This window comes from Pleurodeles waltl, chromosome 5, assembly GCF_031143425.1.
Source record: "Pleurodeles waltl isolate 20211129_DDA chromosome 5, aPleWal1.hap1.20221129, whole genome shotgun sequence".
Taxonomy (NCBI): Eukaryota; Metazoa; Chordata; class Amphibia; order Caudata; family Salamandridae; genus Pleurodeles; species Pleurodeles waltl.
The window spans coordinates 1363026602-1363051627 of NC_090444.1; positions in this window are offsets into that span (position 1 = coordinate 1363026602).

The following is a 25026-nucleotide window of genomic DNA, read 5'->3' on the forward strand; positions in this document are numbered from 1 at the left end:
GGGTGTGGTTCTGGGTACTGACAGCTGTCAGTAGCCTCTGCTGGGTGCTAGCCTTCCTGGCAGCACTGTACTTGGCCTGGGAGGCAGACCCCAGGGCCAATAGCAAAGTAGGCCCCCTGACCCTGTTGGTCATGGTGGGGTTGCTCAAGTGTTGGGTGACCTCTTTGGGTAAGCTAGGTGTTGCCCTAGCAAAGTTAGGAGTAGGGGAGGTGGGCACCTCACTACCCAAGTTGGCAGAGAGAGAGGAGGAAGACCCCCCTAGAGGGAAGTTTCAGTTTGGGTTGGGTCCTTTTACTGTTGGGATGGCTTCACTACCCAGAGGGAGTGACCCTGACAGGAGGATATAAGGCAGAGTAGGCCCTGCAAAGGGACAGCCAGTTTTCTGCACTGTCTTCCTCGCCTAACAAGCCAGGAAGACTCACCCAGGGTTGGGCTGAGTCTCCTGGGCGTGTGGGCTGGGGGGGGGGTTGTGTGAGAAACTGGGGCTGATTGCAGAGGCCCCCTAACTTTTTGCCCCCATTTTCCACTTTATGCTGGTGTTTTCCTGACTCTGATGGTGCCCTGGGTACTGCTAACCAGTCCCAGGGCCTGTGCTCTGTGTAAAATGGATATGCAAATTAGGCTAATTATAATTGGCTAAGTTAACCTACCTATAAGTCCCTAGTATATGGTAGGGCATGTAGGTTTAGGGACCACAGCATAGGTGGTGCACACCTAGGTGCATTGCTGAGGTGCCCAGTGTCATTTTAAAAGCAAGCCTGCCTTGCTGGCTGCTTTTAAATTAAAGTTATATGCAAATTCGACTTTGGAATTAAAGGTACTTCCAAAGTCTTAAATTACCTTATTTTTACATATAAGTCACCCCTAAGGTGTGCCCTATGTGCCCCTAGGGCTGGGTGCCATGTAACTATAAGCAGGGACTTTATAAAAATAGATTTATAAGCCCTGGTGAGGTAAAAACAGCCAAATTCGTTTTTCCCTCATTGAAGTAAATGGCCTTCATAGGCTAGAATGGGCAGACTTTATTTTAAATTTTAAAGTCTCCTTAAATGTTACATACCAAGAATTTGGTATCAAATTGATTGTTATAATAAATCCCACAACTTCCAGTTGTTGGATTTAATATAACTAGTGCAGGTAAAAAGTTTAGACTTTACCTAAAAAGTTGCCAATTTCAGCTCTGCATTGTTTTTGCTGCTGTGCTCTGATTGGCCAGCCTGCAGCAGCTTCTGCCAGGCTACTTTAATGAGGTGTGAAGTGGCCTGACTTCACACAAAGGAATGTGCTTGGGGGAGAGAATCTCCCCTCAGCAGATGGGGAAGCAGGAAGGGGGAGGGCTGCCAAACTGGTCTTCAAAGGCAGAGAAGGACATCTGGAGCACCCAGCAACACCCCCACATCCTGCAACCCCAGACAGCTAGGTGCCCCCTTGATTAGATTAGGAGAGGGCAGGAGAGGGGTGTGTTTATGATTTTTAGCCACACCAGTGGGTGGGCTCAGCCAGATCTCTCCTCCAAAAATCAGATTCATCCATTTTGGATTTTTAGAGACTATTGCCTTCTGGGATGGATTTTTGCCACACTTCCCAGGAAGTGGTCAGCACAGGGGGACGACCCTGTCCCTGATTGGAGGACCAGGGCCCCCCTGCTTTTCACCCAGGAGCAAGGATAAAACTGGCAGACCTGCACCCACGCCTCAGATCCCCACCAAATTTCAAGAAGAAAGAACTACAAGGAGAAGAAGGACTGCCCTGCTGGACCCCTGGCCTGCACCTGGACCCTGCACTCAGAAAGACTGCACCAGCTGCACACTTGGGCTTCACCACAAGAAGGACTTTGCCTGGCTTCCACTGGTTCAAGGAGGGACTCCCTGTTTGCTACAGGTGAAAAATTGCTAACCAGAGTCCCCTGCACCAACTCCTGAAAAAGTGACCAGCTGACCACTGCCCAGTGGCCAAAAAGGAGTTTGCGCCAGGTGCACTCTGGGAGTTGAAGTCCGCACTTCCCAAGGACCATCACAGAACTTCTGGACCCTTGGGGTGAGCTGTGGACCCCAAAAGAACCTTAAAAGAACATCTGGGTGAAGCCCCAGAAGTTTGGAAAAGATTGGAGAAATTTTAGAAAAAAGCTCCATAAAGTGACCGACTCGACGCGGAAATTCTAGCCGACTTGCCTCAACCGCGACCCGGCCTGACTTCGTGGTTCGTCCCGGTGAAGAAAAACTTCAAAATAAAGACTAAGTCAGAAGGTAACTTTTTAACCGAGGCTTCCCGCGACCTGTAGCCGAGCAGGGCTCCATCGCGGTCGGCCTGAAAGTTTGACTTTGTCCCGGTCCTGGTGCAACCAGATGACCCGATTGGCGCTTTTTGTTTCTATGCGCTAGAAAATAATAATACTTTAAAAATTCATATCTCCGGTTCCCCTGAACCGATTTTAATCGTTTTTGTGTCATTTTAAAGATAAAAATATAAGCTATTTTTATAAATTGGTCTTGGATTTTTAAACTGTTTCCTGTGTTTTATTTAATTACTGTTGTGTGATATTTGAATGCTTTACACTTTGTCTCCTAAGTTAAGCCTTGACGCTCGATGCCAAGCTACCAAGGGTAGAGCTGGGATTAATTTACTGAGACCTAACTGTACTTTTGTGGAGGTTTGTGGCTTGTTGCTAGGTGTAGGTACCTACCTGCACTATCAATAACCCATTTTCCAACACAGGTCTTGGCTAGAAACAAATGACCAGGCCACAAGCATGTCTTTAAGCATGGTATAAGTATACAATTATTTCAAACACCACCTTCGTTTATCCTGTTACACAGTTTTTCAGCAGGTCAGATAAATCACACACTCCCTACTATGTATCAGGGATCAAAACCATCTATTCACATGTGCACATGTCCATCTACCCACACATATCATCCCAATCCTTCACTCCACTACATGTCATTAACATCGGAATTCTCTCAACATTTCATATATTGATATTGCAGTGCACTTACCTGCTCCGCTGGTGTACCATAGAGCTGTTCATACAGGGGTAGGACCTCCTCCACAAGCTTGTCCAGCTTATAAGCCAAGAAGGCAGGGGCCCTATCAACTGTAGGGCGTGGCATGACTGCTCCCAGAGGCAGGACACAGCAGCTCAGGTCGTGGAGATCTTTGCTGGCAGCAGTGTCAAACGTCAAGTGAGGCATGCAGCATGAGATGGCGGTCACGTCTGCCACGTACAGGACGATCCCATTTGCCCAAGTCCACCAAAGGCAGCTATGTGTTCCAATGGCAACGTCCACTGTGATTGTGACCGCTTACCGCCATGACGACATCCTCCGGCTGAATTAGGTCACTTCCTGATGTCCAGGACAGTAGGTCAGGCAGCTGTCATTTTGAGTCTCATACATGTAAGTTAGGGTTATGAAAGTTGCATCATTGACTAAGATTCATATTTGTGATAATGTGTTAACTGTTGGTTTAATGCAAACATGTAGCAATGTGCATGTAATATGTATTGGATGTGAAAATGAAGCATTCTGAGTTATATACATTAAACAATATTGTTAGCAGAGTAATGACGATCCAAACATAATATAGGTGTTCCAACTATGTTACACGTGTTCAGTAAGCTGATGACACTTTTGCAGTCAGTGACATGTTTCTCCATTCAAAGAACATGCTAGGGGTAAAGGGATCTGATTACAGTATTTAGGCAAATGTTGCCTAGGTATGTCCTGAGTACAACCTTCACACAGTTTCATGTGACATAATGTGGCGTTATCAGTGACGTTGGTGTGATCATAGTGTATAGATCGAGTCATACTCATACTTTCTGGTGTGGTGCCACATAGTTACCCTGGCATGAGAACAGCAAGACCACCTCCATTCAACCGTCCACTAGCAGACCTTCACACAATGGAGGAGCGATGTATCATCCAAGTATACCACCTGAATAGACAATCATTGATCTCTGTCGTCATTTGGAGCCAGATCTGATGCCTGTCATTCGTAATCCCAATTGCATATCTCTCATTGCCCAAGTCATGTCAGTGTTACACTTCCTGGGCACGGGGTCCTTTTAAAATTGGATCCTATTAAAATACAGTGACCCTAACTGCAGGTATGTCTCATCCCAAGTTCAGTCTGGTTTTGAAGGCTGTACTATCAGCATTTTTAAAACACCTGACAGCTATATCAGATTTCCCCAGTGTGAGGATTTGACCCATATAAAGGGTGCTTTTTATGCTTTAGGACACATTTCACATGTGGCTGGAGCCATAAATGACACCCATGCTGCCTTGGTTCACCCAAGTGCCCATTAACAGGTATATAGGAACTGAAAAACTTCCACTCAATCAACCTCCAAGTTGTTTGTTTGACTGACTTCTACATTTCTCAAGTTTGTGCTAGGTATCCTGGGTCAGTCCATGAATCTTTCATCATGGGGAACAGCAATATCCACTGCCAATGTCACAAGTGTACACAGAGAGGGCCTGGATGGTTGGTAAGTCATATTTGTAAAGTGTGTCTTTACCTTTTATCTGCTACCATATATGTGGATGTCCAAGATTAATGTTTGGATTTTTGTAACCCTACCTTACAGGGGACTCTAGCTACCCAAACCATCCTTGGTTGTTGACACCAGTGAGGTACCCAACCACTCCAGGTTAAGTCTGCTTCAATGATGCCCCCAGAATGACAAGGCATGTAGTGGAGCAGACTTTTGGGCCCCTGGAAGCAAGATTTTGCAGCAGTGATAAGTGTGGAGGAGTCATCCTCTATTCACCCGCAAGGTTTGTAAAATTGCTGTTGACTGCTGCATGCTCCACACCCTCACCCTGAGATGGCAGATCCCATTCATACCAGGTAAGGGGGAGCCAGCAGACCCTGTGGGTGGAAATGCAAATTTGCCAAGTGAGGATGAGAATGATAAGCATGAAGCTGGATACACCACGGCTCATCTCATCAATCAGTTCTTCAAATGAATCGAGGTATGTGATGTGCTGTAATAAAAGGGATTCAGTGGGGTATTGGCGAGGCTATGAATGTCAGATAAGATTCTTACTATGACCCTCACATGGGTCATAAGTGGGTCCAAAGCCCATGACTCAGAAATGCATGCAGGTTGTTACTTGGACCTGTGTACAAAACTGTTATGTATGTAGTCTAATGTTTTCACAATGCACAAAGTAACATATGTACATATGATTTGGCAGTGTAATGTGCTTGTATCAATGAGACCTATACCTAATGTTTGTCAATTCCAGATTCCATATTGACTGCTTGGCTCATCCTCATTTGGCAATTTCAGACAGTGTAACAGGCAGATGGGATTTGCAGACTGACATGTGAAGTGAACATGGATTAAAACAGGTACCGTCTGGCATGAGATTTGTGGTGTGTGAGTTCTGTGTCCTGACTGTCAGGACAGTGGGATGGCAGTGTCCTTTTCCACACTAAAGACCTTTTTAGTATTATAGGTTGGGCCAATGTGGCCATGTGATAATTTGTCTCTGACACATGTCATAATGTGGTATCCAGAACCTCTAACATCATTATGTTTTGTGTTGTATGTAAACAAACGTGCACATAGCTGTCGGTGTTTCCACTTTGCAGACCAATGTGCATGTGTCTGAATACTAACATAGCTGAGTGGCAAGCCAACACATACCTGACCATGGTGAATGGGATGTGTCATGACTGTAGACATTAGTACTAGCCTCTGTCTGTTTCATGGGGTATGGTCATTTGGGAACTGTGGTCTGGGTATGTGATAAGACTTTAGCTGGAGATACATTGAACCAATCTGTTTGCCTCCTGGGATACTGAAAGACTGGCATGACCCTAACTTCAGAAGTGTTTGACATCTATGCTGCAACACTGAAGTTAGCAGCAGTACTTCATTATGTGATAATTGGCATCCTCCAAATAAAGATGTGGGAATGTACAATACAAGTGATTTGTGTCATGTATTTGATACATTGCTGATTCATTATGTATCCTGGTTGTTAGAGAGGAACATTTTGATACAAGCCTATCATACATGATAGTAATATATGGTTGATAAATCACACTAACACATGATCTGTGGTTAAGTGGTATTTATTGGGGAGTGATCAACAAAACGAGTGATGAGAAACAAAAATAACACAAAGTAAACAGTGAAGTGTTCAGTCATCGTGGATGAACTAATCAGGGTAGCTGCTACACCATTTGGAAACACAAGCCCAGTGTCCTTGTACCAGGAAAATTTACATAGATTTCAAAACAGTCAACAGGGTGTAAGTGTGCTACACAAGGGGAACAAATCAGTAGAGGTTCACTTCCTGGCAGTGGGTTTGGTCTTGGCATCTGCTCCTCCTGGATGTCCGGGTGGATGTCCAGGGTTGCGGGGAGTTTTTCTGCTACAGAGGGTGGGGTGTCTGAGGTATTCCCTTCCCCTGGCAGGGCCTCTATTTCACTAGCAGCCACAGATGTAAAAGGCCCTGATGTTATATTTTGCTAGTGGAAGAGGCCTGATGTTGGGTACAAAACCTACTCAGGGTGTAATTCATGTCCCTCAACACCCCGCAATGGAAGCCAGGATGGCATTTTGGGCCTGCCACTGCTACATGGATTTCTGGTGGTTGTCCCTCTGCAGCTATCGTATCTCCCCTATCATGGTCAGCATGTTGCCCATCATGCCTTGGGAATGTTGGTAGTCTCCCAAGACTTGGGAGATTGTGTCCTGGCCTGTTGTTTCCCTTGCAGCCTCTATCCTCTGGGCCACACCATCCCTCCCACGCATCCTACCCCCACGTACCTGTGCCCTTGGCACAGTTTGGCCACTCTCACTAGTGGCAGGACCATCATTGTCAGGGGTGACAACAGGAGAATCAGGTACCTGTACAGGTGGCACACAATGGATGACACTGTCCATGGGACACAGGTTTGGGAACAAATGATTGCCTGTGATGCGGATTCAATAGGGCTGGGAGGAGTTGATATGGGCATGGTGAGGCTCACAGCTGTTGACTGACCAGGTGTCCCTGATGGGCCAGCTTCGTCCTCAGTGCCCAAACATCCAGGGTTGTTTTCCTTACAGGGGCCTTAATCCAGAGGGGTAGTGTCAGTCTCTGGTGTCCTCTTCATGTTGAGAATGGCAAGGTAACCTGTAGGAGAAGTAGAACACACAGTTGCTGTAAATGATGCAACAAGTGATGTTTAACTTTGACAACTAGACATGCTATGTGATGTGTACACACTGCCTTTACATGATTCCCTGATATGGCAAAGACAGATGCTTCAAAATGTGGGTTAGAGCAATGCGGGACCCAGAGATTTGCAATTGCATACACCAGACTCCAAGCTCTTGGAGAATGTTGGGGTTTAGATGATTGCTAATACCCTCACATATTGTTTGAGTAAAGACATGATAATGTACATTTCTCTCCTAGTAAGGTGTATGGCATCATTGATTCAACTGAGAGCTGGAAAATGCACAATGGTGACAAAGCTGGCACACAGTATGGGAGCTAATGTTTGACCTGGGCCTCTATATGGTTGTACTGCAAGTGCATCCAGTTTTCCATATAGTCCTCTCCCCCCAGGTGAGTATAGCTGTATTGTGCTTGTAATAGTACTGGTTGTGAGCCATAGATTTGCTGTTATTGCCATGAACTGCAAGAAAGTGGTGCCTTCAGGAGGGGTTACATTGATTGTTAGTTTCACATGCAGGACATTTTAAAATGTAGTACACTGTTCATCGTTTCTTACAGGTAGAACAGTAACTGTTGGGAGTTGTAGTGCTGTCAATCCCTGTACTTCACATGCCATACACAAACACTGTGGCCCCAGGTGAGTTTAGTTGACATGTGGCATCCCAGAGAGGGCTATTTAGGCATTTGAACACAGGGGTGGTGGGTGGTTTGGGCATTGAGGTGGGGAAAGGTGATCAGTGAGCATGCAAGACGTTTTAGTGATCTGAACGGTGTAGTGACATACCAGATTCCACTCCTCCAGCTATTCCTGTCAGACCCTCAGTCTGTCCAAGACATTCTCCTCCCATGATCTAAAAGTAGGGGGAGGAGGAGGGTGTCCATCGCCAATCTTGCAGACCACTGGCTGGTGTCTGGCGGCCATGGAACATACCTTCCCCCTGAGGTCCTCCATTATGCGTGTTGATCTGCCTATAGAATTCACCCTCTCAACTATCCTTTGCCACAAAACCATTTTCCTGGCTAATGATGTTTACTGAACCTGTGCTCGAAAAAGGTATGGCTTTACTCTGACAATTTCATCCACCATAACCCTCAACTCATCATCAGTGAAAGATGGATGTTTTTTTGGGGACATGGTAGCGGTGGAAGAGATAGTGAGGTAGTGAAAAATGTGTTGGAAAATTTCTAGTGATGACCAGCGGGTGCTGTGATGTGAGTGAGTGACGGTTGTTGTGTATTGTGTGGGTTACAAAATTGTGTGTTGTGTATGTGGTGCAAGTGTAGGATGAGTGCTGAGTTAAATTTGGAGGGGTGCCTATTGTTTGTTTTGTTGTTTAAAAAAAAATATTTTTCTAGTCTCTGGCTGTGAGTGGCGTGCTGGTTGCAAAGGATTGTGGGTTGTGTAGGGGTGTGTTTTATAATGCAGTGTGTAGGTGTCTCAGATGTGTGGATGTGTGTCAGGTGTGGAGTATTCAAACTATCTAATGTGGTGTTGTGTTTTGACTGATGTGACGTCAGACTAAAGTGGTTCCCACCGCCAATGGTTTTCCATCATGCAAGAACTGCTCTTGTGGTTTGTGGATTGTAATTTGTTCTGAGGCTTTTTGGCGGGCTGGTGGAGCTGGTGGTCGAACCGCCTTTTTTCCGTCCTACGGTGTCCTGGCTGTTTTGGGAATTCGGCTTTTTTTTGGCAGACTGCACTATGTAACTCTTTAGATGGCGGACGGATGACCACCAACATGGCATTTTTTGGGAAGTCACCACCACAGCAGTCTTACCATAAACTGCCAGACTCGTAATGAGGCCCATAATGTTTACTATTAAAAATATAGACTTCACCTACTGTATAAGATTACAACTTTTTTTTTCAAAACATTTTACTCTCTGGCACATTTTCCACTTTATGGATTCACTTACTGCTTTCTATATCGTCCGAACATTTATGGCAAAGGCTGTAAGTGGTAAACAATTATAAAAGTTATCGTGCATTCCTTTACATCCACTCGAATTTAAACCTTTTCACATATCAAGTCAATGCTGTCATTACTTTAAGGGCTAGAATGTAAATGTCCCAATCGACCAACTACACATGCAGGATATTTTATTACAAAACCATAAAGGCTGCCATCACTTGGTGAGCCCTGGAATCTAGTAAATCTTGCCTTGTGATCACTTTATCAGAGCTTCCCTTTTTTTGTTCTTTCTTTATTTTTTACAAAGCCAACAGAGTTTCAGGTATATGTCCAGATTTGCAAAGACTTTGCGTCCAGAGTATGTTATTTTTTAACATGGACCTGGTCTAAAGTCCACTGGTAGGATTTGCATTGTATTGCTACCCAAATTAATGCAATGAAGAGCAGTGTATCTTCCTTTGATATTTTCTGTCAATGAGGCATTTCAGGGGTGGTGCATGGGTGTGCCGATGCAATCACCGATTGATTTTTTACGCAAATCCTTATCGCCAAAAATGCCTGAGTGAGGCATGATGTATTCTAGAACACACAAATTGGAAAACATCTTAAAATATAGTTTTTGTACAAGAGGGTACCCCTTCATTCACAAACTCTATCCTGAACACAGCACCAGCACACTTGCACTATTGAGCAAAGCTGCCTGCATGGGCCCATGGCTGCCAAAATTGCATAAGAGCAGTGAGAGAGTAGAACTGCATCACTTCTTATTAGAAATGGTGCAGTTCCTCCCTCTCCAGTACAGTGGAGGGAGTTTAATTGCTGAACTGTGTTACATAAACTCTTTGTAAATATGGCCCACAGTGATTTGCAAGATTTGATTCCCAATACCTGGATGTTGCCTTTTTATTATGAGTTCTTGTTAGACCAGTCACCCTTAGGGTGGTCTTCCCCCAAACATTTTGCCATCTGTCTCCACTTTTACTGATCTCCCTCTTGCTGGTTAGCGGATTGTGTGCATTTTACTACTGCTAACCAGTGGTAAGTGCATGTGCTACCTCATTAAAACATGATAACATTGGCTCATCCCCAACTGGCACATTTCATTTACTTGTAAACACCTAGTAAAGTGGCACTACATGTTCTCAGCTCTGTAAATGCTACTAGTGGGCCTGAGGCACTGACTGTGCCACCCACTTAAGTAGACCTAAACATGTCTCAAGCCTGCCATTGCAGCCTCTGTGTCCAGTTTTCTCTGCCACTTCAACTTGGCAATATACGCCTTTTACCAGGCTCAAATGTTCCCTTTTTATACATATAAATTACCCCAAGGGGAGGCCATGAACATCACAGAGGGTAGGGTGCAATGTATTTAAAGGTAGGTCAGGTACTTGAGTTTTACATATGCAGGTAGTGAATAACTCTTGAAATTATTTTTCACTGCTGAGAGGCCTACCACTCAAAGATTCCTTATTACATTTTATAAGTGCCATTTCCAAATAAGATTTGGTAAGCAGTTTATGCTTAGGGTCTCTGGAATCCTAATGTAAAATCCTAACATATCATAAAGTCTGATTTTAAATTACAATTTTGAAAATGGCACTTTTAGAAAGTGGCATTTTCCTGCATTAGCCATGTAGGACCACATGTATGAAGCTTTTTTTTTTCATTCGCAAATGGCCTGAATCTGGCTTTTTGTGAATGCAAAAAGGCATTTTTGTATGCACCAAGGCCAAATTGTGATTTAGTAACCTGTTTGCGATTTGGTATTAGGAAGGGCCATGCTTAAGATGTCCCTTCCTAATACTGAATCGCAGTTGTATGCATGAATATATTGTGAAAGTTGTCCACTAACTTCAAGAAGGTGGTAACACATTCACAAATGGAAAAGTGTCCCCTTCGAGAATGGTTGTAAAAATATTATCCTAAAATGAAAAGAAAACTTTTCATTTTATTTTTTTGAAACTCTTTGGGTTTTCTTTTAAGGGAAACGGGCTTCATTTAAAAAAAGATTGCCATATTTAAAAGCAACCACTAACATTGTGGTCTGCTGAGTCTCCTGAGTTATCACAAGGGCTAGTGTGCTGGACTCCTGATCTGAGCCTTAGGGACATAACATGCTCCCTATCATATTGCCCTGACCCCTGGACCCAGCTGCAGTGAGTTCCTGACTCCCAGTGGTGCCCTGCAGGTTCTTGACCTTGTGCCTCAGTGGACAGAATTCAAGCTTTTGTGCTCTTTGCAACCATCAACGGGCCTGTTAACACTGAGACTGACTGTCAGCCCGACTCTTCATGCTTCAGCATCGACCGCTCACAGGAAGTGCAGACGGGAAGCTCCAGCAATGCCAGCCCATGATGCTGACTTGCTCTTTGCGCTGTGTTGACAGCCTCCTGCGATGTTCGCTCTGCTGTTTCTGGCCCTCCTCAATGTGAATAGAACTCTTGGCACAGACTTGAGAAGGTAAACCTCAGTGAGCCTAACCTGGTAACTGTATCTGACCTGCGTTCCATTGTGGTCAGCCTGAAAGTGTGACTTTGACCTAGTCCGGTGTGACCAAAATCCTGAATTGGTATTTTGTGCTTTTGGGTGTCATGGTCACTAAATTCTTTAAAAAAATAATAACTCAGGTTCTACTGTTTGGATTTGTTTAGTTTTGGTCTTGTTTTATTGAAACAATTAGCTCTATTTTTCTAAACTAGTGTGAGATACTTTTATTGTGTACTTTCAATCTGATACTGTATGAAGTGTTGCACAAATACTTTACCCATTGCTTGTAAGTTAAGCCTGACTGCTTTGTGACAAACTACCAAAGGGTTGAGCATAGGTTAATTTTGGGTTTGCTTGTGACTTCACCTGTCAAGGATTGTGGTTTCTGCTTGTCCAGGGCTCACACCCCAGTCAAGCAGTAATCCAAATTCTTACACTTCTCTAGCAGGCTATTCATAGTGTGGATAGTGGGATTATAAATATGTGAATTATTGATATATCTCTAGAGTAACCATTATGAGTTTTGAAATATGTGAATCTTTAGAAAGTTAAGGATCAGGATCCTCATGGAAAGTTGTGATGAAAATTATCATACCAAATAACTGTATTCCTGAAGCAGGTGTTGAAGGCAAAGTGGCTGGCTTTATTGGCAAGTATAGAGGAGCATTGTCTGTCTTTTTGTTCATAAGGAAACCCTACTAGTGCTGCATCTGCTCCAAATGAGAGATCGTTTCCCCAAAGTGGGGTCAACAACATCATAAACAGAACTGTGAAACGTGATATACTTTTTATGGCAACAGTTGGCTGAGGTACATATGTTAACTGATGCATCTAAAGCAAACAATCTGTTTCTTGAGATTTGCCAGAACTTTTGAAAGTGGCACCCATGTGGGACAGTGTCTACAGGCTCAGTTTCATTTTCCAAAGTCACTACTCACTGACAAACGTATTTTGTTATGTTATGTTACAAAAACGAAAATGTAGCTTTCTGCTAACTAAAGAAATGTTTTACTAAAACAGTTAACTTTGTGAAAATGAACGGTCTAGAGCTAGTGAGTTTGGTGCCTATTTTAAATTCCAGAAGATTGTACTGTGATAAATATTTACCTCCTCTGTACAAGCATTGTGAGCAAAGTGAATGGAGCAGGTTTTGTTGGAAGATTATGAGCCAGTCTTTAGCAGTCTGCATTTAGCAATTTTGTTATACTGTAGTTACCTTTATGGATAAAATATATCACTTTCTGGGTTATATCTGATTGCAGAGATTTGGGCTTGTTGATGCAGATTCACAACATTTAGAGAATATAGGCCCTCATTACAACTTTAGCGGGCGGCAACCACCGCCCGCCAAGTTGTATCCGCCATGCGGCCGCCAATGCGGCCGCCAATGCAGCCGCACTCCCACGGTAGCCATAACAACATCCCCGCTGGGCAGAAACCAAGTTTCCGCCCGCTGGCCCAGCGGGGATGTCGGCCGCAACACAGTAGCTGGCTCCAAATGGAGCCGGCAGTGTTGCGCCGGTGCGACGGGTGCAGTTGCACCCGTCGCGCTTTTGACTGTCTGCTATGCAGACAGTCAAAAGCTCCATGGGGCCGTGGCAGGGGGCCCCGCGACTCCCCTTTCCGACAGCCTTTTCATGGCGGTTCCTACCACCATGAAAAGGCTGGCGGGAGGGGGACTCGTGATCCCCTGGGCAGCGCTGCCGTGGGGGATTACAACTGCCGGGACCAATGTGGCAGGAAACCGCTGGTACCGGCGGAGCGACTGTGGCGCTTCCGCCGTGGTCGTAATCCCCGAGTTTGTACCGCCAGCCTGTTTTGCAGTAGAAACTCCAGAACAGCCCTGGCAGTCTTTGACCGCCAGGGTTGTAATGAGGGCCTTAATGTCATTCCATAACCAATTAAAGATGGTAAAGCATGACAACTGGATTTTCCCTTCATACATTTGTCTAAATATCAAACTACTGTGCCTGTAACCAACAGATATAATTGTGTGTCATCAGCATATAAGTCTTGAAGAATGATATGTTTCAGATAATCAAGTGCATGACCAAAGTGATACTATGGGCCTGGTCTAGAACTGGGCGGATGGGTTACTCTGTCACGATGGTGATAGATATCCTGTCTGCCGAAATCTAAATACCATTCTATCCTATGGGATTCAGATTTTGGCGTATGGCATATCTGTCACCGTTGTGATGGAGTAACCGTCTGCCCAATTCTAAATCACGTCCTGCGTCCTTTATGAAAATGCAGACACAGTTGCATTTTGCACACCTAGCTTAACCTTCAAGCTTACATCAAGCAATAGGTAGGTGGGAGTATATTACTGCTGTGAAATTTGAGCACCAGAAAACTATTAAATTACCTCAAATGCTGGGCAAGATGCAGACACATATACAGCAAAGGTTAAATGCACACGAGGTAAAACATGACATAGTCAACATATGTGACAGTACAACAGAAAACATGAACATTACCAGGAGGCGGGTAGCCTGTTTAACCCTATAATAAGTGGTAAAACCCCACTGAAAAGGAAAAACCCATCATGAGTGCAAACATATAAGTGCTGATAAACACCTGCACAACCAAAATCTAATCTGCCTTTTAAAGAAATGAAAGTGAGAGAGAATGGGTCTTTTTTTCATCAGTATAACTTTGTTATTCAAGGTAGTAACAAGAAATATTGGATTATTCTGGTTGCATTATATTGTTTAGGGAAATCACTAAAATATTATTTCTTCTTTCTTTTGTTTCCTCCACTTGTTAGTGCTTGTATTTAAGGTGCAGGGTTGAGAAGTATGGTATAGATCTGATCTCATTATTTTATCCACTTAAAATTACCCTGGAATATTAGAATCATATTTGATCTTTAGTCATTTGTCAATTCTTTCACTGATTGATTAAATGGTGGGTTCATCACAATTTTGGCCAGTATGAACTATCACATTTACCCAAGACACTAAAAAGGTAAAACCATTTGCTATACTAGCCCCTTTTTCTACCAAACAGGCTAACTACCAAACACCACAGGCTTTCAACTTTCAATGAATGAATGAATGAATGAATGAATAGAAACCTTTATTCAATTACATCACAATAATCATAAAAGAACATAAAGCACAATAAAACACAGGCAATAAATACAAACCCAATCCATTCAGTATAGATTAAAAACACAGTGGCACAGTATAATTAATAATTCAAAGCCTTACTCCAAGCCAATACACCCTATACAAAAGGGAGCTCTGTCCATACCACCTCCTTACTTTTTAATACCTGTAAAAGCAAGAGCACTGGTCTATACTGCCGAAAGTCCCTGGACTTAAAAATAGACAGCAGGTATCTACACCACCAAAAATCATAATACCAAAAAAAGAAAACAAAAGGTTGTAACTCTTTTGTTGTCCTTTTTTCTTCCAGTTTTATTGCACTCCTTTTGAATGAAAAATAAATAGAAGTTAAGTTAATCATTGGGAAATGCATTTTTACATTAATAAAGCTCAGTTGGTTAATGTGATTCCTGCACATATCTGTTCATGTAGCCAGAGAGGCAAGGAATTGAATCCTGGGTGGTGCAGTCAAGAACAGTGACATCTATTTATAGTGTAGCGATCTCCCAGGCCGAGACATAAAGCACTGTGAATATGTGAGTCATTGTTTTAAAATCACATTACATACAGTATAGAATAGGCTGCTGCAAAATGTGGAAACAAATTTAGTGTTTAAGATAAAACAAGTGCTTTCAACTAACACAAAACTTTTTAATACTCGCCTATTAGAAGGATGCCATCCTGAATTCAACTGGTAATGCCCTGTTACCATTCAAAAATAATGTATTGTTTTAACATAATGCTTCAAAGGACTCCCTTTACTAAAGCCTATATTTGCACCCAATCTTTAGACTTATTGATTAACCAACTGAACCCGTTTACATTTCTTAGCTTCATAGTGCATTAGACATCCTTCCTCCCATTTATACAAGAGGCACCTCAAGATCAGCATTAACAGTTGAGGAACAGTTGTTTTTTAAACAGAGAATATGGGTGCTGTTTTGTAAAAGTAAAAAGCCTGGGAGCGTTGCTCTCAATAGATTTTGTTCATTTCCACCTCTGCATATGGATCACAATTCTTTATTCTGGTGAGGAAACGTCACATACAAGTAGGGCAAAGCAAACACAGATTTAGCAACTATGCATTGTGTGAAATGCCCTGGACTCACCGCTGTAATTAACACACAATTTAAAATGTCTTCTTTTTCTCTTAATATAGACAAAAAACAGACCCGCCAATCAAGTTATTTTTCAGTGAAACCTTTTATTGTATAATATTTGACTATTTTATATGTTGTCATGCAATGCTATGTTTTGCAAGAGTCAGATGGACTGGTGGCAGGGGCGGCTCCTCCACATGAGCGAGGAGTGTCGCCCCACTACAAAAATACCCCCAAAAATGTCCCAGAACTGAAAAATAAAATGGCACTAAACTTTCTTTATTACCATTTTATTTTTCAGTACCCCATCCTGAACCGGAGCGTCAGGTCAGGGTGGGGCAATTGCTGCCGAGTGGCAGCAGGGATTTGTGCACTTGTTTAAAGTGCGCATGTCCTTTTGGCCGGCCGTCTTGTGACGGCCAGTCTGACATGCGCACTTTAAACTTCTCTAACCCAGCTGTCTTATGACAGTTAGGTTAGAGAAAGCACAGGCCTCCAGCACTCTTGTGAGAACTGAGAAAGGCCACTCCCACCAATCCTGACACTGGTTTCATGCTAGTTACCAGCATGAAAGCAGCGTCAGGATTTGTTAGTGCTGTTTCCTGATCCCCGTGGCCGCGTTAGACCTGCCACAATGAGAGTAGAAGAGGACACCACGAGGACAGGAAGACACCCATAGGTAAGTAACTTTAAAAAAAAAGTATTATCATTCTACCCCCCGCTGTAACTACAAGCCAGCCATCACTGACTGTCGGTGTACTTTCTTGAAGAGCACTTTTTTTGTTGTTGTGGTAGCCAAAGGCTAGGAATCTACTTCACAATCCTATCAGGTGGGTCAGAATTAATTGTTAGATTCAGAAATATCCAGTGTTCACATGCTGACTTTATCCAACATCCTAGGTGCACCCAGATTATTTTTATGCAGATGAAGACCATCTATATTTGGAACAGTCATGTGCTTTGCAGCATTATGAAAAAAAAACTTTCTAATAGATCCGGATTTGGATGAATGAACATAAACTTGTGTGAAATTTGTGAAGATCATTTTTCTCTTAATGATGGTTCCCCATATACTGCCACACTGACTGGCATTAATTAAGATCATTGATGACTGCCCTGTGGCCCGGCATAGTTTCCTACTGCAATTCTCTTAATGATGGAACCACTATGTATTGGCAGCCAGTTATTAGGATCTATGGAAGTGGAAAGAATCTAGGAGATCCTTGTAACAAGAATTGTTTGTTGTCACTAAAACATCTAGACCTCTGGAACCAAATACTACTATGAGCTCACTAAATGCAGAAGATAACCCTTTTAGACTGTGACTCTCATCTGATAGTGAAATCCAGTTGTCAAGGGTTATTCTTGCTGGGTGATGTGAGGTAGCACAATCAGATATATGCAATGTCTTTTATCAACAAGCATTTTCAATGCAACGGGGCTTGCTTTTGCTCGAGTTGGAGCTATTTGCGTTGTAAACTCCTAACCTAACTTTTTGTGCCACACAAATTAAAAGAAAAAAACACAGAGCAATCGTGCTATGTAAAATGCAGTGCGATCACGCTGAAATTGAAAACAAAAAAAAGTAGCACGATTGCGCAATGTAAACCCCTGCCAATCGCACTGCGGGGAAAATTAACAGATAAAGTAGTTCAGGAACCAGGCTCAAAACATCAAGCCTTGTATGTTTCTAGTAGTTTACTGGTGCTGTGTAGGTGGGCTAAACACCGGAAAAGGCATGGTGTATGCATGCCTTTCACAAATGAAAGCAAGCAGATTTTAAAGAGCAAGCCCAGGAACCAATGAAATAGACCGACGTGACCTGGGCATGGTTTGAAGCCCAAAGAGAGATTACTTTATGGACGGAGCGCTTTTCTCTCGCCCATAAAAATGCTTAAGATCTTACTTCATAGGTAAAGGGTCCATAGTGTTGTTAAAGGTATAGCTTTATCTTCAAATATGTTACATTCAAGACTATTGATGAAGACAGCCTATCCCTACCAGGTCTTCAGGGTGAATTTTTGTAAATAATCAGTTTATCTGGAGACCTCCTGACGGCATACTGGCAGTGCACTGAATGTGTTTGTGTGTTGGATTTGGATTCAACATTTGGACATGGGCACATACCATCTCACTAACATTCACAGTTAGCTGTGTTCTGCAGTATCACAGCTGGTGGAGAAGAGACCGGGTCACTAGGACATTTACACAGCCAAAGTCCTCAGATTCTACAGAACGTGAGAGCTCAAGGAAACACTATGAGGGTGTGTGTATGTCATCAGGGAATTGATTCAACCTATGTGATCACCTGGCTCACCATGAGGGGATACACAAGACCTGCAAAATCATGGTTAAAAAATGGGGAAATTGATCACAAAGGGAGTATGTTTCACGAACAAGCCTGCCTGTGTTAGGTCTTCATTATAGATTTTCATTTTTAGCTTGACATCTCTTTATAATAGTGACTTTTCACATAGTTTTTCACTAATATGAGAATGTGCTAAACACACATTTATTCTTGGTAGGCATTGTCACTCTGTAACCTGCATGTTCAGTCCAGGGACATACCCTTGTTTTCCTTTTCTGTGCTCATTAGGGGATGACCTGTTTGTGCTAGATGAACCAAATGGGTTCCACACCACTTCACAGTGCAATAAGGAAATTGATTTATTCTATAAACAGCATTGATGGTTTTCTGGTTGAGAAGGGCACTACACTCTAGATTATCATGGAACCACTGTGAACTGTGACTGAGATGGAGCTCTGCTTACTCTGACCTCCATCCTGCAAAGGATTGGGTTCCTGACACCGAAGACCAAGTTATGGGGGTCACACTACCCCAAGTAATCTGGCAGAGGGTACTACTGCTATGCTGTCTTTAGTTTAGTATTAGATACAGAAAGGAGTGACCCAACATTATTACCAATAAACATGGTTGAATTTTTTATGTTGTTTACCATTTTAATAATACTGAATTCAGTAACATCTCTTGTCTTTCTAATAATCACTGTTCATGCTTTTATTATAAGAATGCAATCGTTTCAATGTTTGAAAATGCATTTTCATATCTTTCTTTGTTTACCTTATGCATGCCCAAACTAAAAGATTAGATCTGTTTCCACCTATTCCTTGAGAATCTGAGTGTCATGTACGAGGTTACCAAAAACATCTATTATCCTGGTCAGTTTAGGGGTTTCAATGTGGTACTGTGAGCTAGCCAAAACAAGCCACCAATTACTGGTTATATATGTAGACTAAGGGCCTGATTTAGAGTTTGGTGGATGGGTTACTCCATCACAATGGTGACTGTGTATCCCGTCTGCCGAAATCTAAATCCCCTTATATCCTATGGGATTCATATTTCGGTGGACGGGATATCCATCACCATTGTGATGGAGTAATCCCTCCACCAAAACCTAAATCAGGCCATAAAGTTCTATGTTTGGAAGTTCTTGTTGTTACATACACAGTCCTACTATATCGTAGGAACTGTATAATATGGCACCACCAACATTTTAGGTTGGGTACTCAATGCTGGGTATCCTGAGTAGTTCTTGTGTGTGTGCCCAAAGCTTCTTTTTTACCTCTGTACGGAGATGTCGGTGGGGAAAAGGATTAATCCTCTTCAGCTCAATAGGAAGCACCTATTTATGGTTTTGTGTAGGTTGTTCAAGCTTGAACATTTGAAAGGATTACCCCACTATAGTGTTACCTTTTTTCGAATTCCATTAATTAAATATGGTGTAACCAGGAAATATTCCTGTTAATTGTAGACAGGAAGTAACTGTACATTTAACTGCACATGGGATCTTCAATGGCGTTGGAAATGTTCCCTTCGTGGTTGAGGCATACAAAGCTTATGAATGTAAAGTTTTTTATTCCTGGGTTAATTTCCCTGCAGTCGAATCTAACACACGAACATTTCATACACACAATGAAAATATAAGGATAAAACTAATACACAGAGTCCATCTCCACAACCAGAGTCCACAGAAAAACAATGCAATTTAGGTAACAATGATACAAATAAACAGTATTCTGATACATGTCCTTCTCGTTCCTTTTAGGACTCTTCAGACAGAAAGTCAGTGAGAGTGGGGTGAGGCGAACACTGACAAGAAGAGTATGGGAAAACTGAAAAAGGACTCACAAAGCTCCTCTGTTCTCATCATGAAAAAAGGAAGGACATTTTCCACAACAAAAACACAATTTCAAAAAGAAGAAAGTGGAAGGAATTTCTGATAAATATGCCACAAATTCTCAGGATGCTTCTTCTGAAACATGACGTGGGCTAAATCATTGCTTGGCAGCAGGACAGGGATCACAATAGTTTGCAGAATCTTCAAGAGTTTCTTGCGGCAAGACCCACTAATAACTTCATACAAGTTGAAACTCCAAATCAGCGGCTAATCACTCCTGATAGACTTTGTGATTTGGACATCCAAATCAAGGTCCACATACTGCATACTATTAAAGTAATATTATGGCAAAACTTGTCTAAGGCTTATGACATTCTTATGGCTGAGATAGATTGCCTGCCTAAGTTTGTTAGAAAAGTCTCAGTGGGAGAGGATATAATATTACTATCCTTTTCTGTTCTCATTCCCGATGAAGTTAAGGAAGCATACGCCACTGAATGGGGTAAAGACTCAACTTATCACATTACACCTATAAGGTCCAGCCCGCAAGTGCACCCACAATACTGTATTAAACATGAAGCTAAATGCCCTCTTAGGGAAGTTCTATCAAAATTAGAATATCAAAGTGCCACTGAACTGTGTATCTACCCTAGGAATAATTCTGTACTTCCTGTAGCTAAACCAGATCATTCCTATTGCATAGTTTTAGATTATATAAATTTAAACAGTCATACTCAGATTTTTGCTATATGAAATTCACACAGCACAGCTTTGATGAACAAAATGTTAAATAAAAAATACAAAACTACATTGGACCTATCCAACTGCTTTTTCTGTCAAAACATAGGGGCAGATTTATGGGAAGTGACACCACACCGAGTGCAGCGCCACTTTCCCTGCGCCACTTAGCGACCCCTACCGTCACCATGTGTGTGCCATATTTAAAATACGTACCATGGTGCACCAAGGCGCAGGGTAGGGGGCAATAGCGTCATTCAATGTGATGCCATTGATGTACTCTGCAGGAGTAGCATCAAATTGTTGGCGCTACTCCTGCAGAGTACATAGGGGCCCATTCTAATGAATGGAAGCCCCCTTTTAACACCTGCTTTGAGCAGGCGTTAAAAGTGGCGTAAAAAATGGCTCATGTAAATCTCATAGATTTCCTTGTGCCATTTTTTTGGCCTCCCCCAACGGGGGAACTCCCCCTTTCCATACATTATGCCTGGACAGTTTACCACTTTAGGCACCCAGATAAGATTCTGTTGGCTCCTTCAAGGGCATAAGCAGAGTCCAGGTCTGTTTCCTGCCCATGTAATATCAATTTTAAAAGAAATTGACTCAGAATCGTTGTCTTACGTTGAAGGCATTTACTTCACAGATGATGATTTAAACACACATTTGGCCATAGTCTATAGTATACGACTATGATTTGCTGAACATGGTTATAATTTCAATTTTCCAAAATCTAAATTTGCTTTTCTTAGTTTACTGTTATTATCAAATCAAGGCAGAAGCCTTGCACCGCTCTTCTTGCAGAAGTGTGCTCTTTTACAACCACCAAATACATTAAAAAAGCTACAGTCACTTTCAGGCTTTCTAAACATTCATAGAACATACATACCGGATTATGTGCAATGGGTTAAAACATTGTACGATTTAATACGTCCTGATTTTTAAGACAAACATTGGACTACAGAACATGCTTACATTCTCAGACCATTGCAAACAGACCTGCTTGCTTCCAAACACTTACACACTTGTGTTAACACCATTAGCTCCATTATCTGCATAATTGTGGGGTCTACATGCTACACATGTCACCTTTGATGAAGGTGAATCTCTACTGATTGCATTTAAATCGGATTTACATTCAAATGCAGAAATGCATTTTGAATCAACAGAAAAAAATCTGAGTGCCATTCAAACAGCTGTCCTAAAGGAATATTCATTGACTCAGAAGAAATGCATAATTGTGGTTTCTCCCTTTCCAGCCTTAGAGCCTGTCACAAAGACAAGCATTCCTAATGCCAAAGCCTTACATCTATGATGGATCCAGTGGGCTACTTCCTTGACAGTTACTGATGTAGATTATGCTTTTGACCCTACACTAAGAACACAGGGATTTCTCCAGTATGAGCAAGAATACCCTATGTTAAATTAAAGTTTGCCTCTAGGTCAGTGTGATTACGTATTATATACTGATGGTTCAGCCCAGCCTTCAGTTGGTACTAAGCATAAGCACTCTGCAGCATGTGCTGCAGTGAAGAGTGTCATGAAAGGTGGTGAATTGCAGGCACAAAAAACACATACAGAAACTTTGGGTAACTGTACCGCCCATCTAGCTGAATTGAAAGCTTCTGGCACTGCGGAATACGGATCCAGAATTCTTGACACTTATTGTGGTGATTCCTATCCCACACATATCCTACACATGTACAGTCCTATAATGATAATTTAAATTATTGGTGCTCTTAAGGTAACGCTATCAAGCATAAGTGCTTCAGGGGAAAGGTGGCAGCTCTTAAAAATGCTTTCCCTTGGGCTCATGACATTCAGACATTGAGTCATAAAAGTGTTGAGGTGCACATTACAGGGAATTCATTGGCTGACAAAGCTGCTAAAGCAGCTGTTCAGAATGTTGTAGTAGCTGCAATTACTTATTCCAATGTGAGAAGATATCATGGCATTATGGCTGCAGTCACTTCTTCGGCTAGTGGCACACCCTGCCAAAAAATATCCCAGCAACATATTCCTTTCTGTTGGGTCCCTAAAGGTGGGTGACTGAGTGATACCAAACCAGGACTTCAGATTAGAATTATGATTGCTGCTCATTAAGAAGTAGCATCTGCCCTTGCTGGTGCGATGGCTACAGTTTCCTTGTTACATAAATGCTACTGTTGGCAGGGTTTTTATAAACAAACTAAAATATATGTCCTTTGTTGTGACATTTGTCATCAAATTAAAAGTTCCACCATTGTCCTCCCACCACAGACACCACTTCTAGTTTCAAATAAGCCACTACAATGCATCTATTTAGATCATTAAAAGTTTCACCATTGTCTGCCCACCACAGACACTACTTCTAGTCTCAAATAAGCCACTACAATGCATCTATTTATATCATTGCGGACCACTCCATAAGCATGGTATGTTTACATTTATTTTATTGGTTGTCAATTCATGTTGTCATTTTCTATGGGTATGGCCACAGCGATCAGCTGATGCTTCAACTGTTGTTAAAGATTTGCAGGTCTTTATAAAAACATATGCCTTGGCAGCATTCCACTCGAACCAGGGAACGGCTCTTGCCTCTAGGGCTTACTGGGATACCCGGGGCACCCTGGATCCTGCTGTGCATTATTGTGCCCTCTACAAACCTGAGGAAAATTCAATAATGGAACATAAGAACTTTGACTGAAAGCAGTCTTTAACAGTTAGAGTGTTAGGTTCAGTTTGTAGTTGACTCATCACCTGTATGGAGTCCAGAGAGCTATAAATATCCGTCTAGAAGATCTTTAGGTGGTTGGACCCTCTATGAGTTCCTTTTGGGGTCCAAATAAATGTTCTAGATCTTAATATCCCTGGCACTGTGGCAGCAGATGTGACCTTTGACATCAATGAATGTTTTGCTGTTTTACAGGAATTACAAGACTTCCGAGAGGAGAGCTTGAATGAGAATTCTAAACATTCTTACACTGATGAACTGAAAGAGCAACCAGCAATTCTGGCTGAATTGCTAAAGTTAGGGGTTTAGTCTGGTAGAAGATTGCACATAAAAAAATGTGTCCCATCCTACCAACCTCAGGTGTCTGTCCTTGCTGTTCAAGGTACTCAAACTGTGCATTTGCCACTGATTGCTGGTTGTAAACAGAAACAACACGTTTAGATTGATTTGATCAAGTTATATTATGTGGCCAGCTCTCCACAGTAGGCCATGAGGGTATCTGGAAAATTACTTATCTCCTCTCCCTATCCAGCAAGAGATAGCTTCTGCACATATTAGGCAGTCTTAGTCTCAGTACTCCCCGGCAGTGGAATTTTGATGCTGAACATTACCTGCTGCCTGTTACTAGTGCCAATACACAATACATTTCTAATATGGGTCTACAGCTTTCAACAGCTGCTTCTTATTATGAAATTATACATCATCAAACACCTTTGAAGGAATCGGTTGGCCCTCATTTGCCTCATGAGGTCCCTGTGTTTGTACTGCCTCTGGTTATTTTGCAGACACTGATGATTTTTCTTCAAATTCTTCACAAACTTCCTTGCATGGTGCACGTGCACTGTGGTGTTGGTTGAAAAAGACTTACCTGAGTTCTCCATCATCCAGTATTACAGTATTTTCCCTGCTGGTGAATGGACACTATCTGCCCAATCGTTTTTCTCTGAAACTGGTAGCTGAAGTACTTGAGCCCCATTCTTCCTCACATTAGGTCTGAAAGCACTTGTCCCTTGTGAACATTACTGCATTTCCTATCCATGATGGTATTGCTTTGGACAAAGTCCCCAATTAAATTTTTGGTCCCACAGAAACTTAGCAAATTACTTATGTTTTCAAGATTGCTATGGATGATCTTGCCACCGCAAGTTCCATCTCTGTGGAATGGGAGGTTGCGACTGTTTCAAATATTGTATCTAAATTAGAATCTTATACTGTATTCAAAAATCGGGATTTGTATTTGAATTCTGCAAATTATGGAGAAATGTTTTGCTACCATCATTATGCACATCACAGAGCTAGTAATCCAAGTGCTGTTTTTAAACACAGTTGGAACACTGCCTAACACCACCTGTAGGGAGTCCCCAACAATATTTTTTAAAGTTCCCTTATTTTTCTGGTAGTGTTCCCACAGATCGGGTTTAATGTTATTATAGGCTTAGGCCTTCCCATGCAAATAAAAATATACTACACAAACAACATTGATTTATTCTGAACAATTCCCAATTGACGTTCAAAGGTTATGAATATGGAAGGACCATATTGATTTAAAATTAGTTTGGGGTACACAACACTGACAGGTCCAGGGCATTGATCCTTAATTTAGGGCTTGTCTAATCCCATGACAAATGATGTTTTTAAA